The sequence below is a fragment of the Myxine glutinosa genome, unplaced genomic scaffold (assembly GCF_964187855.1).
Source record: "Myxine glutinosa unplaced genomic scaffold, kmMyxGlut1.1 SCAFFOLD_2337, whole genome shotgun sequence".
Classification (NCBI taxonomy): domain Eukaryota; kingdom Metazoa; phylum Chordata; class Myxini; order Myxiniformes; family Myxinidae; genus Myxine; species Myxine glutinosa.
In genome coordinates, this window is record NW_027618432.1 from 51733 (window position 1) to 70745 (window position 19013).

Consider the following 19013-nt stretch of genomic DNA (forward strand, 5'->3'; position numbering starts at 1 on the left):
TATTAGTGTGTGTGCTGCTATTGGGCATACCTAGTGTCTGTTGGTGTAGTGCCATAAGGGACAATGGATAAATCACAAGGTCTCACACACAGGGGAATTAGCATAATCCCGACTCGAGTGAACACGAGGCCATCCTTGTATGACCACAAATGTACGAGCTTAATCCGACATCCGGGCTAGACAAGTCCTCTACTTATGTACATCAAAATGCTTGTTCTTCTTCACAACAATCGGGAGCATGATATCGACACAGATCTACCTGATCTATATATTACTCTACCCCAAAATTCACAACAGTATTGTATTTTTAAAAGTCCATTCTCCTGCAGAAGAAAACACTTATGCCAAAACAAAAATACTGACAATAAACATAATAATACAGGATGAATTACATATAATGACCACTCAACTGCCACACGCCACAGTGTGCAACAAAATTATGATGTCACTTAAAAATACACTCTTATGGTTTCGTTTTGGAAGAATAAAGTGCACTGTGCAGAATTATAGCTTATAAACAGGGAGGAACAACTGACAATAATCGCAAAGGTCTAACTAGAGTGGCCTCAAAATGAATATCGCTGGTTAGATTTCTACCTCCAGGGTGATGTCGTGGAAGTGGTTTGGGACTCAAGACCAATGACTGGAAAACAGGTTTACAAAGATCCAGACTTTATTAACTAGTTGTTCACTTCATTCAAATACTAATAACTACCGTTAACTCAATGGACCAGATAGCTCTATCCGCATAGTCCCTCTTTCTCAGCCGATGTTTCTCCGTAGCGCCATACTCGTTGGTATTCGTTCGTTCGTCGGGCAGGGCTTCTGAGGACAAGTGCTCCTGAATCAAAGTCTGTTCTGGTTTATATCGGCACACTTGAGTTAATCCCTTCTCCGCTGAAAGGTTGCTCCGTCATCCCGCTCGCCTTACTGGCACCAACTTGCTCCCCTCCTGCTGTGAGTTATATTTGCCTTACAATAGGAGAGTGCTCTAGCCTGGGGCTGTGACCAGGTGAACAAGTCATTACTACTTTCGTGCACATTCCTGACATTAATTTCAAGTCGTTGGTTCTTCCTCGTTACCAGTTCCAATCAATGAGTTACCAGTTCTAATCAATGAGTTACATTTCCACAATTCCCTCATCTTTTTGTTTTTGTTTATATTAACCATTAATCTAAACATCAATATAAGTAAACAATCAATCACTCCATGTAAACATCAATACAAGTATAAGTAAATAATCAATCACTACAGGTAAATATCAATACAAGTATTCAAACCATAACTTTGGTAATCCACTTCCCTTAGGCATACACCGTCCTCCTGCAAGAATCACAAAACATTTCGTTGGTCATTGACTCCTTCCATATTGTTCGATCTATTGCATTTGCATCACAAATATCTTTTCAAAACAACACTTCACCATCACCAAGATACAACAATTTCACTTCATCTTCAAGTTTTGTAAAGCATCTGCAACATCTGGCAAAAATGTTTGCCTCTACACAAATGTTGACTCTTTGTTTGAAAGGAAGGGCTGATCACTTGTGTTTGAATCCAGGTATGAAACATTTTCTCCTAATGTCTTCATAGCACCTGCACTACTTCGTGTAGGGTCTTGCTGTTGTAATAACTGCACGGAGTCATAGACTGACCCTGCTCTCCATGTAGCATTCTTGCCACTCTTGCTGTAGCATAGTAATTTCCTGAACAAGGCCTTTGCGCAGTTGTAGTCGACTTGCCTCCTCCCTCATTGTGAGTGGGCAGCAAGTATTGGTGTGACGTTGATTGGCCAGCAAGATGTGGAACAGGGATGCCGGATGCATCCACAATGATGTTGGGACCATGGTGTTCAGGTCATTCATGGTCCATACCAGGAGCAACCAGCAGAATCGCGCACAGCTGTTGTGACAAGGGCACAGCCGTTTGTTTGCAGCTCCATGCTGGTTCCCCGGAAGTTGTTGAAGTAATAACATATGTCCCCGCATTTCACAGAGGTTGCAGGTAAAATGTCGTTGTCCTGCAACTTCTGATGTGATGAATGTTCGAAGCCTTCAAACAAGAGTAAGTGATCGCCTTCCTTTCATATGTTGCAGTGTGATCCAGGCAAATGGTCACATAAATTTCCTTGGTGAAGGTAAGCATCCATCTCCAAGTTACACGGGAGAATGTCTTCATCATTCTTTGAGAAAGAGGGTGTATGCCGCGATTAACTTCATTTTAGCCACAAATTTTCTTTCTCGAACTTCTTCCCACTTCCGTTAGCACTCCCTTCAAAATGTGATCTCGTCTTATCCTTATGCTCAGTCACATCTGAATCTGCTTTCCACACACACTGAATCAGATAGGGTACATCTTACCATGAAATCAGCATAATCATGTATGTCTTCCGACAGTTTCACATTCAACAATTTGTTGTTTTTCCTTAAAACATTTAAAAGTTATATTCATTTATATGCGTCACACAAATAATATTCAATCAGGTATGTATTTCACTACTAAACTAAGAATAGCATCCACAAATGCTTTCAGGTTAATATAGTTCAAAAATTAACTCATGCAGGTATTTTAGCACTACTCTAAGAAAATAAATTGTATATGATTACAATCACAAACGGGAATATCTAATTCCCAACAACAATTTTCCCAAACCAACAAATTAAGCATAATGTATTATTACCATAATTCCTCTCCACTTTTTCTTTTCCCTTTTTTTTCTTTTCTAACAGTGTGTCAGTCGTGGTGATATGAGTTCACTGGTCTTGTAATTGACACAACTCATAACATTGTCGTTATGCCATTATCTTAATTCTACTGTATTCATTTGCAACATCACTTGATTTAATCTTTTAATCTCAGTATTTATGTCGCCATAAAAGTCTTCCTTTTCTGGTTCCACATTTCTTTCCTCATTTGTAACTTCATGCGTTATCATCGTGTTGTTGGTTACCTTATTCAAACACACCGTCACTAAGGCTTTCAAGCAAGCCACCACTAAAACAATTGCCAATATAACTACTAAACCCACAAACAAGTCTGCTACTCCTTGTATATATTCATACCTATGACATCATTATATGTCGATGACATTCAACATTATATACCAAACTAACAAGCTTCCTAAAAGGTAAATAAAGAAAATCCCTTAATATGTAACATAAATCAGATTATTTGTCTTACCCTGATCCCCCTATCTCCCGTGGTCAAACTAAATCCCCTAATCATGAGTGTAGTTGTGATACATTATCCCTCATGTTGCGCTAATATCAGTAGATAATGGTATGTCATGTAGGCAAATAAATGTCACTATCTTCCCTAATTCAAGTCGGAATATTAAATGTTGAAAATGTAATGTTTATCAATGCAAGAGGTGTTAAAATGTAATTCAAATGAATGTAAATCACGACTATCATTTATCCGCCACTGAATGTTCTGCTGGGCTGCTAGGTGCAGCCTCATTTTCTGTGGGATCGTCCATCTTAGCCCCATGTGCTTGCTTGCAATGAGAGGCATGAATCCAACTTTCTATTTTGGGTCCATATTTGTTCCTATTCTTATCAATCTCCTATGGTTTATCAATTTGTTCCAAGATACCGCAACCAAAGGTTTTAACCAAAGCTCTACCAAACTATTTCCAATGTGAACAAAAATGCCAGTGAAACAATGATTCGAAGAATTATCTTCAAGGGGTCAATAAATTTATTCTATAACCAGATCTAATTTTCCCATCCAATAGTTTGCCTTGCCACATGCCATATTATAACACTTTAATAAACCTTCGAAAAATGTTTCCCATCTCAACAAATTTCCTTTTTACAAATAGCCATGTGTAACTTACGTATTGTCGCGTGACTACCCTTGGTGAACACCGTAGGGTAACACGGATGACCGATTGCGAGACTTTACACTCCCGAGGCGAAAACTCAATGGCGGATTCAAGCTCAACACAAAGTTAAACGCGCGGGAGGCCAGACGTAACGAGATCCACAGCCTTATCTATTAAAATGAAACACCCAGGAAACTGCGTTCAAATATGTACAGAAAATAATATAAGGATTTATTATTGAAAAGTAATAACAGTGAAAAAAAACACGCGCCGGTAATACTAATAACTAAATCGGGACGTCCCCACACGACTGATATCAAACACAAAACGAGGGAGATTAATTACGAAAAGAACACGTCACGTCGTTCAAAATGTACGCGGATTCGGGCTTATCTGGTCTTTCGTCGTCTTTGTGGCTGCCGTCCAACACCGCTCCTTTCGGCCCGATCGCACACCTCGCTCCAAGTTCCACGGCCCTCTGCGTCCGCCTCCAAGCGCCACCAGGCCTCGTCGGTCCAACGGCCCACACACACCACGAGCTCCTTTGCTCCAACGGTCCACCGCAGGGCTGCACGAAGCAACCAAAACCAAGTGCCAACTGCCAACTGCAACGAGCTGTGGTCACGAATGTTCAACGAACCGTGTCCTGTGCCAACTCCGACGAACTGTGCAACGAACCGTGTCCTGTGCCAACTGCCACGAACTCTGGTACGGAACTGTAACAACGAACTCTGCGACTCAACTCTCTCAACTCTGGACTCCACTCAAACTGCCGAAATGGCGTCCGACCGTCGCCTATATTGGTGGCCGATGACGTCACATTGGCGCGCTCCTCAGCCAATCATAGCCTCCCAACTCGCCCAGGTCACGCCCTCTGCGGCATGCGACTCCTGACATCTCCCGTCCGTGACCCCGCGGTCCTGGTGTAACACGTGCCAGCGAGGTTGGTAGGCCTTTGAGGTGCGCAGGCGAGGTTTGTAGGCCTTGGAGGTGTAAACGGTGGCGGTGTATTGTGGCGGTGTTCTTGGCCTGGTGGTGCCCATTTATTACGAAGTCAATGTCAGGGAAAGGGAATTATTTAATGTTGCACTAAGGACCTAACTAATGTTTATGTGGTTTGCAGTGCCATAAAGGACAAAGGTTTTATTACTAGGTGATACTCACAGGGGCGTTACCTTTAATCCCTCACTATTTAACACTCAAATCTCCAGGTAGATCCACACTCATACATCTTACCCCGACAACCGCCTGAACATCAATAACTTATTACATGTAGAGTCCCTGTCACGACAGCCGAATACCTACCTATTCAGATCTACCTAGCTCTAGATGTTGCATTACCAAATTCATAACACAGCCCCCCCCCCTGGAACCGTAGCTCCTGCAAGGTTCACCGCAGGGCTACCATTCCAGCCTTAACACTTACTGTCACACACTTAATTAACCTATGAAATAAATCAGGAAGGGCTGTGGGAAGTGAGTCGGACTACCTACCTACACTTCCTTAACATGCTGAACCCCTTAACCATCATGCAAGTATGTACATCTTCTTCGTTGTTCCTGTGGAGGGAGGAAACAACAACACACAACACTAACTTAACCACAAAACTTAACCATCTTTCCAAAACTCAAAACTCTAACCTTTGTACATACCCCGGTCTACAGACCGCGTCCCCCGGTGGATGCCACAAGACTCAACCTTACCTGCGGGGCCATCCCCAATGCATCCCCCTAAATTTCCTCGGGCCCTGTCCAGATGTTACAGGTGAGTGACACGGCTCGGTGGATTTCGCCCACATTCATGCTACACAGACCCCTTAACCACTCATTCTCCTTCCATAGGTCATCAAGGCATTGCAAAAATCAACAAAGCACTTATTCCCAATACACCCCCTGCAGGACCATGGCATTGATGTCATTCACGTGTGTGTGCATTCCTCAACTAGGCAGCGGGGAGGTACCGCACAAAAAGATGGTGGGGGCGCATCAGGCTGTGGTGCCCGCAGTCCCAAAAACAAGTCAACCGACTTACAAATTCATTGCCCCCCCCCCTTTACCTCTTGGCCCCGTGACAGCCCAACAGCCCCTTTCCGCCGTTACCTCGCCGGTGAGGGTCTCCACACACACCAGGCTCCTTTGCCTCCTGCTTTCGCGCAGCAACACGGGTCACCGGGGGACTTCCTCACCCCGCGGCGCCCAACCAGACCCTCCACCGACGAGCTCCAATTTCCAGTTACCACCGGCTGCCAGGGGTAATTGCCGCAGAGGGGGGCCCGCAGGCATCGCTCCTCAGAGCTTGCTCTGTACCTGCGGACACACACACCTTCCCCACCCACAAGACCCCAAAACACACTTCCTCCCCCACTGCCATTCAATTCTCCACACAACTCAGCACAATTCAGTACAATTCCATAGATGGTGTAAAAGGTGTTACAAGGCTTGCCATGGCCTGCTACATGTGAAATCCCCCAGTGCACATTTAAACCATCACATCTTCCCAAAAGCACATTTCCAAAAGCACAAGTATCGCCCCTCATTATCTCCAATAATCATCACACACTCTCCAGGTTCCACTCTCACGACCACATCAAAACACGTAACCACAATACAAAAACATACGCCACCCACAAGACACTGTGGCTCCCATTCCATCCCCTCACCGGCCATGTCATCACTCGCTCTCACCTCCCAACTCCAAATTACATGTCCCCAATTTCCCAAGCAAGTCCTGAAGCCTGGGACAGTACTCCTCAAAACACTCACCTCAAGTGCAGGTAGTTGCAGGTTGGTCAGGTTCAAGAGTGCCATCCACCCATACAATTCCCAAAATTTCACATTGGGCCTACCAAATCCTTCCAAATTTCTCTTTTGTCCCCACTACACTGGCAGGTATGTGGATCCGCATCCAACGGTGATCATCACTACACAACTACCTGTGGCCACGACAGCTCTGCACCTCTACCGTGCAAGGGTCACCGGGACAAGGTGAGCAGTCAAAACGCCAACATGGCCCATGAGTGTCCATAAGGGTGCGACCCACCATCCATCCTTCGCCCCCCCCTGCGAGGAACACAGCTGCAGCAGCCCCAGCTGGCCAATGTGGTGAGCACTTGCTGCCAAAACACACACTACCGCACACACAACCTCGGCCCTGGGGGGCACGGTCGCAGTGCGTGGCATCCCTACAGCCACGTCCCCTGCACCTCCCCATCATCCCCCAGTCCGACTACAGAACTGCAGCCCCCCCCAGTGCTCACCCACACTTGACCACACCAAGGTCCAGTCAACAGCCATGCTCCACCAGGAGACCCACCCAGAAGACATGGTCCACACACCTCGGACACGCACGGCACCACGTTGACCCTCAGGCTACACAACTACATCCCCATCATCCCGCGTCCCAAATATCAGCACAGTTGCCCCCGCAACCAGTTGAAAGCTGTGTCTTGCTACCCTATTAATTTCATCACAGCCTCCAACACTTTGGTCTACACACCTGGATCAATAATGGCGTCACTGTACAGTGTCCACCATGGCATTTCAAAATCCACCCTTAAATTTCCATCTAACCCACAGATTACCCATGCTAAACATTTATCACATTTCACTAACCTCACCAAAGAAGGATGCTTTGCCATACACATGCCAGCCGAGCATGGCCCATATGCTCGGCTCGTTACACATCTCCCGATTCACATCCCCATGGCTCTCTTCCCAACCCGAGAGTCCATAAATCATAACGGAGCATCTGTGGAAGGTCACTCACACCATCACGTTCCACAGATGCCCCAATGGTTGTCCGGCAGGCTATCTCCATCCCTGTCCATTCGGTTTGACCCGCGTCCATAGACCAACCACCATGCCAGGTCACCACATGCTGGTTGTCCCAGAGTCTCAGGGAGAGGGTGTCAGGTCGCATGCCCGGGTGATCACTACATCAGGCCCAAGCTGGCCATCTGCGGTGCCACCACCAAAGCGCGACCCACAACACCTCCCCCTAGTGGTCCTCAATATTTGCCATCCCAGGCTTGAGAAACCACCTCGGACCTCCCTGGAGGTCTTAACCCCCACCAGGGTCCGGTGACCCTGCCGGCCCGAGCCACCAGCTCGGACGGCACCCCGATGGACAAGGGACGCCACACTCCACCAGACCCCCCGTGGGACCCAGGTCGTACCTCGACACCCAAGGCTGGACCCCACGTCCAAATCTCGCCATCACAGCCCCCCAGCTGGCTGGCATACCCAAATTTTGAAAGGGGCAACTTTTGCCCGAGGCCATCACCCATGACCTCTCCATATCCAGATCCCGCAGCCCGGGGACCAATCCAAACCATGGCTGCTCCAAATCAATTTCCCATTGTAATTTTATTTTACAAATTTTCATTCCCACTGCCATTCCGCAGCTGCAGGGAACAACCTCTACCACCGGTTGTTCTGCCCCTCCCTGCAGTTGATCCAAATTCCCTACAGGGACCAAATCTCCAGAAGCTCTATCTCCCGATCCTCCAAGATCCAAATCCAGCCCGGAGCCAACACACTCCCCCAACTGGTTGTCCAATTTTGGAGCCTCTGTGTGAGGTACAGTGATAGCAGTGTACAGTGAGCGTCCCCTCGGTCATTCCAACCACCTCCTTGGACCAACTCACCTCTTCCCCCAGACTCCTTTGGGCCTGAACAAGCTCTACCTCCATGGGACTGTCACAGGTCTCCAGCCGCTGGATCAAATCATCCTCATCATTACAAATCATTCCTGGCCCCGCCAGGCTTTGATCAATATCCCCAATAAATACCTGGTCCGGCTCCATTGCACGGACCCCCAAAAACTCTACCCCCTCTTGCTCCGCACCACCGCCCTGGTGCTGCACAATTCCAAATTCATCCCCCGGTTGGGGTGTTGTGACATCCACACGGTCCCGATAAACAACCAGGCCAGAATGTGGGAAACATTCCCCATTACAACTCTCACATTCCAAATTTCCTTCCCCGCTCACCTGTGGACACTCCACGTTTACCTGCAGGCCTTCCCCATCTACCTGTACACATTCCCCATCCACCTGTGGACATTCCCCGTCCACCTCTGCACCTGCAGTCTCCCCATTTACTTCAATTGCCATTCCCTGTGCAATTCCCAATTTTGCCATTCCCGGTGCAATTCCCTGCTCGTGAGCAACATGCACATCTGCATGGGCCGTACTCTCTCCTGTTCCCAATCTAGCTTCCCCCCGTTCCGATTCAATTTTTGCCACCTTTGGCTTCTCCTGTGCCCCCATTTGAGTTTCTACTTTACCCTCAAATTTCCCCAGTCTGTCCGTAATTTGGTTTTGCACTCTCCCTTCTATGCCATCAATTCGTTCCCCCAGCTGCTGTGCCATTTCCCCAATTTTTCCTTCCAATTGTTCATTCCTTTCCTTTATTTCATTCCTCCATTCCTTCCCCTGGGACTCCATTTTATTTTCCAACCCACTTTTCATTTGTCCCATTTGTTCCTCCAATCGATCACTCATTCCCTTCATTCCTTCCCGACATTCCTTCCCCTGGGACTCCATTTTATTTTCCATCCCACTTTTCATTTGTCCCATTTGTTCCTCCAATCGCTCACTCATTCCCTTCATTCCTTCCCTACATTCCTTACTCATTTTATTTTCCAGCCCGTCAATTTTTCGAAGCAATTGACCCAACATCTGGTCGGTTGTCGGGGCCGTTCCTACTGCTCCCGACTCCCCGGTGGGGGAGGGGGATAAGTTGGTGCTCGGGACGAGGGAGGTTCCAAGGCTCACCTCTGCATCTAATTCCCCTATTTCCGGCTCACTCCCGACGCTGACGGAGGCCTCGCTGCGTACTTCCATCTCATCAATTTCCGACATCCGCTTTCCGGAAGATTGTTTCCCGCGCGCGTATTTATTTTAATAATTCCTGAAACAATTTAAATTGGACGAAGACGCGATATCGCGCTCCGTTTGCCCGATTGATTATTAAATTTCTCCGCCTCGACTATAAAAATTTTGCGTTCGAACGTCGGGCGCAATGTACGCCCGACCGTGTCGATGTCGCCCCGCGGACAAAAAAATTTGTCCGACCGTGTCGATGTCTCGCCGCGGACAAAAAAATTTGTCCGACGGGTTCAAATCCCACTCCTGACACCACTTGTCGCGTGACTACCCTTGGTGAACACCGTAGGGTAACACGGATGACCGATTGCGAGACTTTACACTCCCGAGGCGAAAACTCAATGGCGGATTCAAGCTCAACACAAAGTTAAACGCGCGGGAGGCCAGACGCAACGAGCTCCACAGCCTTATCTATTAAAATGAAACACCCAGGAAACTGCGTTCAAATATGTACAGAAAATAATATAAGGATTTATTATTGAAAAGTAATAACAGTGAAAAAAAACACGCGCCGGTAATACTAATAACTAAATCGGGACGTCCCCACACGACTGATATCAAACACAAAACGAGGGAGATTAATTACGAAAAGAACACGTCACGTCGTTCAAAATCTACGCGGATTCGGGCTTATCTGGTCTTTCGTCGTCTTTGTGGCTGCCGTCCAACACCGCTCCTTTCGGCCCGATCGCACACCTCGCTCCAAGTTCCACGGCCCTCTGCGTCCGCCTCCAAGCGCCACCAGGCCTCGTCGGTCCAACGGCCCACACACACCACGAGCTCCTTTGCTCCAACGGTCCACCGCAGGGCTGCACGAAGCAACCAAAACCAAGTGCCAACTGCCAACTGCAACGAGCTGTGGTCACGAATGTTCAACGAACCGTGTCCTGTGCCAACTCCGACGAACTGTGCAACGAACCGTGTCCTGTGCCAACTGCCACGAACTCTGGTACGGAACTGTAACAACGAACTCTGCGACTCAACTCTCTCAACTCTGGACTCCACTCGAACTGCCGAAATGGCGTCCGACCGTCGCCTATATTGGTGGCCGATGACGTCACATTGGCGCGCTCCTCAGCCAATCATAGCCTCCCAACTCGCCCAGGTCATGCCCTCTGCGGCATGCGACTCCTGACATCTCCCGTCCGTGACCCCGCGGTCCTGGTGTAACACGTGCCAGCGAGGTTGGTAGGCCTTTGAGGTGCGCAGGCGAGGTTTGTAGGCCTTGGAGGTGTAAACGGTGGCGGTGTATTGTGGCGGTGTTCTTGGCCTGGTGGTGCCCATTTATTACGAAGTCAATGTCAGGGAAAGGGAATTATTTAATGTTGCACTAAGGACCTAACTAATGTTTATGTGGTTTGCAGTGCCATAAAGGACAAAGGTTTGATTACTAGGTGATACTCACAGGGGCGTTACCTTTAATCCCTCACTATTTAACACTCGAATCTCCAGGTAGATCCACACTCATACATCTTACCCCGACAACCGCCTGAACATCAATAACTTATTACATGTAGAGTCCCTGTCACGACAGCCGAATACCTACCTATTCAGATCTACCTAGCTCTAGATGTTGCATTACCAAATTCATAACAGTATTTAACTACAATATCCTCTCAATTTGTTTGGCCTAACTGGCCGCAAAAGTGGCTGCCAGCATGCAGTACCGTTTTTTATCTACCAAGGAAGTGCTCGTCCACACAAGACCTCTACCAAAATGTTGTTTGTAAAAACAAATCTGGGATTTCTGATTACATGGATGCACTCAGGACATTTTCAGGCTGCTGTTAACAATCCACTATGATAAATTAATTCCTTTACCCACAATCAAAAAATTAGTACAAATTGAGGATATTATCCCTATCACATTCATTTATAGATTCATTATGTTGGATCTAATTTTTCAATAATTTCCCACTGCTGCAAGGAAGAACAATAGCTCTCATAAGTCTTAGTAATATCGTACTTAATTTACCCAGCATCGAATAATTTATTTACTATCCTTTCTCATCTGTTAACCAGTGACTTTGTTTGAACTCCAGAACTCAAAACTCACAATAGTTCAAACCAGCAAAATTTTCTTTACTATTTTCCCATATCATCTATGCCTAATACACATCCATACATACAGCACAATTTATATGCTGATAAAATTCAAGTTTATATATATAAAAATCCATGAGCAGAGTACTCTGGGAAGTCAGTGTAAGACCTCTCCCAAATTTGGCTAATTGTGTACTCCCACATTTTAATGAAGCTCATATCCATAAATAGCTTTGATTCTCATATAAATTCTATCAAAATGGAATCTCAAGATTACTCCCAATTTTTACTATCAATGAATTTACTATCAATGAATGGCTGCTCATAACTCAGCAAATCAAATTATTTTATATTCCATCTCCCTTGACAAAAATGATAATGTTCATAATCAAATTATATTTCTATTTTATTTTACGAATTCTCTCGATATGTGATCCCATCCACATGGAACTATCTATTTTCAGACAAGGCACACTGTCGGTGTCAACAATCTTGTAAGATTGATACACAAAAACACACACACACATGCATTATGCATATTTGTTTGCGTTGGAACCATTATTTACAGATCAAGATGGGTGTCAATTTTATTTCAATTTCATAAAATTTGTCCATCAAATTTAAAATGCTAATACACAAATAGACTAAAAGTCTATTCTTAGAAAACCCCTATGATGTCACATTGAAATTACCCTTTCAGTTTCCACAATAATTTATCCAAATTTGACTACCCACCCATTTGTATGTCAGTCGACCACTGACCTATCAATCGTGCAGAACAATAGTCCGAAATTCCCACCTGATCATCATGTGACTCTTGTCACTTGGTTTGCCAAAAAAAAATTGCAAAGCAATTGTTCCAAACTTTGTAAATTTAAAATTTTGTGCCCAACATAAAAGATCCAATTTCAGCATTTGATCAATTAATTATCATTTTGCTTACAAGCAAAAGAAAAAATGAATAATTCTTGCTCCGAAAACTTTTCAGACACAAGAATCATCGACAGTTATTCATGTTTGTCCAGTAATCTAATTTGTTGAGGCCAATCGTCATTTGGGATTTGTCACAATGAAGGCCTAATCGTTGTCTGAGGTATCGGTCAGCACTGGTACCCTTGATCTTGGTTTACCCTATGAACTTGTCTTCCTTTTGGAATACGGACATCCTCTTTTCCAATGTCCCATCCGTCCACACTTGAAACACCGGTTTCTGTCGTTGCCTGGTCTGTGCACCTGTGCACTTGTATTGCTGGGCTGCATCTCTACATCCCTGAGTTGCCACTGCAATCTCTCGTTATCTCCTGAAACACGAAAAAATTCTCTGTATCGTCCTTTTTGGGGAGACAACTGGAAATCAGATGGGACAACTGTCATTTTCATTCCTAATTTCGAGGGCAGTTGTGCATTTGTCTCCTCCACTGTATCCTGTATCCTTTTTATTTTAAATTCTAGATCCGTTATCCGTTCTTGCTGTTCCCGTTGTCTGGATTCACCATCCCATAGATGGAATGCAAGCCAATCTACCATTAGATTCTGTCTCTCCCTGGCTTTCAATCTTTGTCCCAATCTTTCCAATCGACTTCGCTCAAATGTACCATCTCTTGGAAACTCCTCAGCATTTCCCTTTGTCCACAAATACCAATTCTCGACCTGCCTTATAGCTTCGGCACCATAACGGTCGTACATATGATATGTACAAGTACCTTTTTGTGGAATCTCTGGTTGTCCTTGTGTATTCTTGCAGGTTCCATTTCCCATTCTGCCTTTTATCAAAGTAGCGTTGGATGTGTTGTAGCTTGTTCCTCTAAAGCTTCACTCGTACCTCCAGGAAGGATCTCTCCACCTGTTCAAACGGTGATTTCCAGAGAATCTCTCTCACCTGTGGCTTTTGCACAATCCAATCTCACAGATCAGTATTTGCAGATGAGCCAGAGGGTCAGTATGAAATGGGTGAATCCTCAGGTGTCCGCTCTGTTGAAGGGGAAATCACACAATGGTAACCGCACATATATATCTATATATAAACTCACCACCTTGCTCAATTTTCCAAGGTTGTCTTCACATTGATAATATCTCACAAAGATATCAAAACTTCTTTCTTGAGGCCGCATTTTCATCAATCAAACAATCAATATATTCAATTCAATTTATTCAGTTCAATTTATTCAATTAAATTCATTCAATTAAATTTATTCAGTTCAATTTATTCAGTTAAATTTATTCAATTAAATTTATTCAGTTTAATTCAATTATTCAATTTCAATTAATTTATCAATATTCATCAATAAATCAAATTAATCATTTTGGATGACTCCTTGCATAAGCCCTTTCCCCAATGATGTCAGGACAGGTCCATCTATTGACTGAGATTGAAGATCATCGGTCGTCACCTCTAGTTCATATCTCATGTCAATTGACGAATCACTGTTCTGTCCTAGGGTCATATCTGACATATTTTCCCATTTTGTCTGGTCTCCACAAATTTTCTTTGCAACCACTAAAGGCAACTCATCCTTCATTCGTGAGACAGCCAAAATGGATGGCAGATATTAAAGTTCTTTGGGAAAAATATCTCATCATTTTTCTTTTAATAGTACCCAAAATCTCTTGGCAATATAAATTTCGTAAAACTCCTGAAATGGGACTGTCAAATTCCTTCAATCATGCTAAATTTTGAAACTCCATCACTTGTAATACCCAATTTATCCCATAGGGCTTGAAAGTTCTTTCCCAAGTTCGTGCAATCATTCTGCATCGGAACCCTATGATATCATTCATAATAATCATCATGATTTTATAATCATGGTCATATCATAATCATCTATTTGAAAAACAAACATTTCCTTTATCACCACAGCTATGTGGTATACTCAACAATAAATAAACTGTACATAGCAAAAGGCTACCTCCTGACCACTTAGTATTCCTATTGACAATAAGTCATAACAATATCGAATAATCATTAAACAATTAAAAGAAAAATCGCTTCTACTGCTCCAACCGCAGCATTCGTCATTTTGTCTGCTCATTCGCGTGACCAAAACGAAATAAAGGGAGCTCAACCATTACACGGCGCTTTTAATGGCGCATGCCATAGGAACTCAACGCAATTTCGATTCGGCCAGAAAAACGAGCAAATTTTGGAGGATGTTAACTGGAATTTGTCGTGAAAATATATACAAAATATACAAAAATATATACCCACAAAAATAAACAAACCCAAACAAACCCAAGGTCGACCATATTACACAATATTACACCATTTCAGGTGACATGAGAAAATCGTCATGATTGCTGAAATGTTCCAGGGTTTATGCACAGCTTAAAAGAGGTATGCTTTGTGGTGTTGCCCACCTACCACATTTAATTAAATTACCACATTGAATTAAATTACACCATTTCAGCATCGTATTGATTGCTGGAATGTTCCAGGGTTTATACACACCTTAAAAGAGGTATGCTTTGTGGTGTTGCCCACCTACCACATTGAATTAAATTACCACATTTAATTAAATTACACCATTTTAGCATCGTATTGATTGCTGGAATGTTCCAGGGTTTATACACACCTTAAAAGAGGTATGCTTTGTGGTGTTGCCCACCTACCACATTGAATTAAATTACCCATAAACATTTCTTCCGTTCAACAGAACAAACATTTCCTATATCATGACATGTGCATGTCTTCAAAAAATTGTATGACCACAACAACAATGAACAGAAAGAGTGAAAGGTAAAAGTAAAACGAATTAAAACTGCGGGCAGTGATGATCCGGGGACCATACCGCTCCATCCTGATTGGACGGGTGCATGCCAGAGTCGTTAACAACGACAGTGCAGATCCGATTGTTCAAAATTTCAACTCAATTGATCGGAAAATGAACGCAGGGATGCATTTTAAAGGTTTTCAAGAAATCCACCATGGCCGCCATGTCACGTGACTTATGATGTCATAATTAATATATGCATCCAATCAAGTGACTTACGATGATTGGTCAAGGTATCAAGCTCATCTGACCAACGGTTTGGCCTGCAGGTCGACACCAAGTTCATGGTCAGAAGAGAAAAAATGTAATTAATTAAATAAGTACTTCATTAATTTCTAATAATTAAATAACTCGTGAATTCTCATCCGATTCACTTAACATTTGAGTGTTCCCAAAACGTTGCAACAACGAAAGTGAAACGTTGTAGCGACGTTGTGGAAACGTTAGCAAAACCCAACATTTGAATGTTCCCAAAACGTTGGAGCAAAACGTTGCAACAACGAAAGTGAAACGTTGTAGCGACGTTGTGGAAACGTTAGCAAAACCCAACATTTGAATGTTCCCAAAACGTTGGAGCAAAACGTTGCAACAACGAAAGTGAAACGTTGTAGCGACGTTGTGGAAACGTTAACAAAACCCAACATTTGAATGTTCCCAAAACGTTGGAGCAAAACGTTGCAACAACGAAAGTGAAACGTTGTAGCGACGTTGTGGAAACGTTAGCAAAACCCAACATTTGAATGTTCCCAAAACGTTGGAGCAAAACGTTGCAACAACGAAAGTGAAACGTTGTAGCGACGTTGTGGAAACGTTAGCAAAACCCAACTTTGAATGTTCCCAAAACGTTCCAACAACAAGTTCCAACAACAAGTTCCAACAACAAGTTCCAACAACAAGTTCCAACAACAAGTTCCAACAGCAAGTTCCAACAGCAAGTTCCAACAACAAGTTCCAACGGCATGTTCCAACAACAAGTTCCAACAACAAGTTCCAACAACAAGTTCCAACAACAAGTTCCAACAACAAGTTCCAACAGCAAGTTCCAACAACAATTTCCAACAAGAAGTTCCAACAACAAGTTCCAACAGCAAGTTCCAACAACAAGTTCCAACAACAAGTTCCAACAACAAGTTCCAACAAGTTCCAACAACAAGTTCCAACGGCATGTTCCAACAACAAGTTCCAACAACAAGTTCCAACAACAAGTTCCAATGGCATGTTCCAACAACAAGTTCCAACAACAAGTTCCAACAACAAGTTCCAACAACAAGTTCCAACAACAAGTTCCAACAGCAAGTTCCAACAACAAGTTCCAACAACAAGTTCCAACAACAAGTTCCAACAACAAGTTCCAGCAACAAGTTCCAACAGCAAGTTCCAACAACAAGTTCCAACAACAAGTTCCAACAACAAGTTCCAACAACAAGTTCCAACAGCAAGTTCCAACAACAAGTTCCAACAACAAGTTCCAACAACAAGTTCCAACAACAAGTTCCAGCAACAAGTTCCAACAGCAAGTTCCAACAACAAGTTCCAACAACAAGTTCCAACAACAAGTTCCAACAACAAGTTCCAACAGCAAGTTCCAACAACAAGTTCCAACAACAAGTTCCAACAACAAGTTCCAACAACAAGTTCCAACGGCATGTTCCAACAACAAGTTCCAACAACAAGTTCCAACAACAAGTTCCAACAACAAGTTCCAACAACAAGTTCCAACAGCAAGTTCCAACAACAAGTTCCAACAACAAGTTCCAACAGCAAGTTCCAACAACAAGTTCCAACAACAAGTTCAACAACAAGTTCCAACAGCAAGTTCCAACAACAAGTTCCAACAACAAGTTCCAACAACAAGTTCCAACAGCAAGTTCCAACAACAAGTTCCAACAACAAGTTCCAACAACAAGTTCCAATGGCATGTTCCAACAACAAGTTCCAACAACAAGTTCCAACAAGTTCCAACAACAAGTTCCAACAACAAGTTCCAACAGCAAGTTCCAACAACAAGTTCCAACAACAAGTTCCAACAGCAAGTTCCAACAACAAGTTCCAACAGCAAGTTCCAACAACAAGTTCCAACAACAAGTTCCAACAAGTTCCAACAACAAGTACCAACAACAAGTTCCAACAGCAAGTTCAAAAATCCTCAATTTTCATCCGATTCACCATTTAATTTGTTCAAAGAACGTTCATTTCGTAAAATCGACCCAACCACAACAACCCATGCTATCTGTCTGACAAATTTCATCAAAAAACAACAGCACTGGTTTTGCTTCCTGGAAGCTTCCTGCAAAACGCTTTGCTTCTCGCAAAACGTCCGCCAATGGGAACTAGAGGGAGGGGGAAGGAGCGGGAGCAAGAGACAGGTAGCCGGAATGGACATGAGGGACAATGAGGGACAGTGAGGGAGTGTCGGTATGCAATTTTCATCCAATCGCCATCTTTCATAATAATTCTGGACCGGCATGAGATGGCGTTGTCTGTCATTAATTTATATGTTGATCGAACGATTTTTAGGTGTTATAAAATGGTGGGAAAAAATTTGCGAAAATTTTCCCTCTCCTCCACCCCCCCTTTTTTTTTTTTTTTTTTTTTTTTTTTTTTACTTTGGACCCACGGCTTTCGTCCTACACAATTCCGTTTAATTTGTCTACATCCGACCAGCCGTTCCAAAGATATAAGCCGTTTTGTTGCAATACCATAAATTGGAATGAGGGAAAATATATATATATATAAATATAACTCCATTTCCCTGCTCCCTGTCGCACGCCGAGCAAGTCGCGTGCTTTGAGCAAGTGCAAAAAAACAAGTGTAAACTACTTTACACGTGTACGGGTATGTAAACGAGTGTACCGGCCTTACACGACCTGGAAGCAAATGGTCGCATGGTGCACTCATGCCCCGTTTGCTCCCAGGTCACAGTAAGGCCCTTAATGACCAGCGCCGACCTGGCGCATTTTATTTAGACAGCGCAAAAAATACGTATTTACAGAAATCATTTAGAAAAACACGAATAATAGCTACAATCGTTTGTCGATGTTCCATCCGTGACTTCGTTACACCACCTATATCGCGGCATCGGTGCGCAAGGAAGCCCCACACCACGTCCTCCACCATGTATGTACAAAAACTATTCCCAGGTTCGGAAATCATACTGGACAAAAACAAGACACACTTACCTTTTAAAGATCTTGTTTGTGTCCAATTGATGCCAGCGGTGCCTCCATATTGTCGTGGAAGTGGTTTGGGACTCAAGACCAATGACTGGAAAACAGGTTTACAAAGATCCAGACTTTATTAACTAGTTGTTCACTTCATTCAAATACTAATAACTACCGTTAACTCAATGGACCAGATAGCTCTATCCGCATAGTCCCTCTTTCTCAGCCGATGTTTCTCCGTAGCGCCGTACTCGTTGGTATTCGTTCGTTCGTCGGGCAGGGCTTCTGAGGACAAGTGCTCCTGAATCAAAGTCTGTTCTGGTTTAT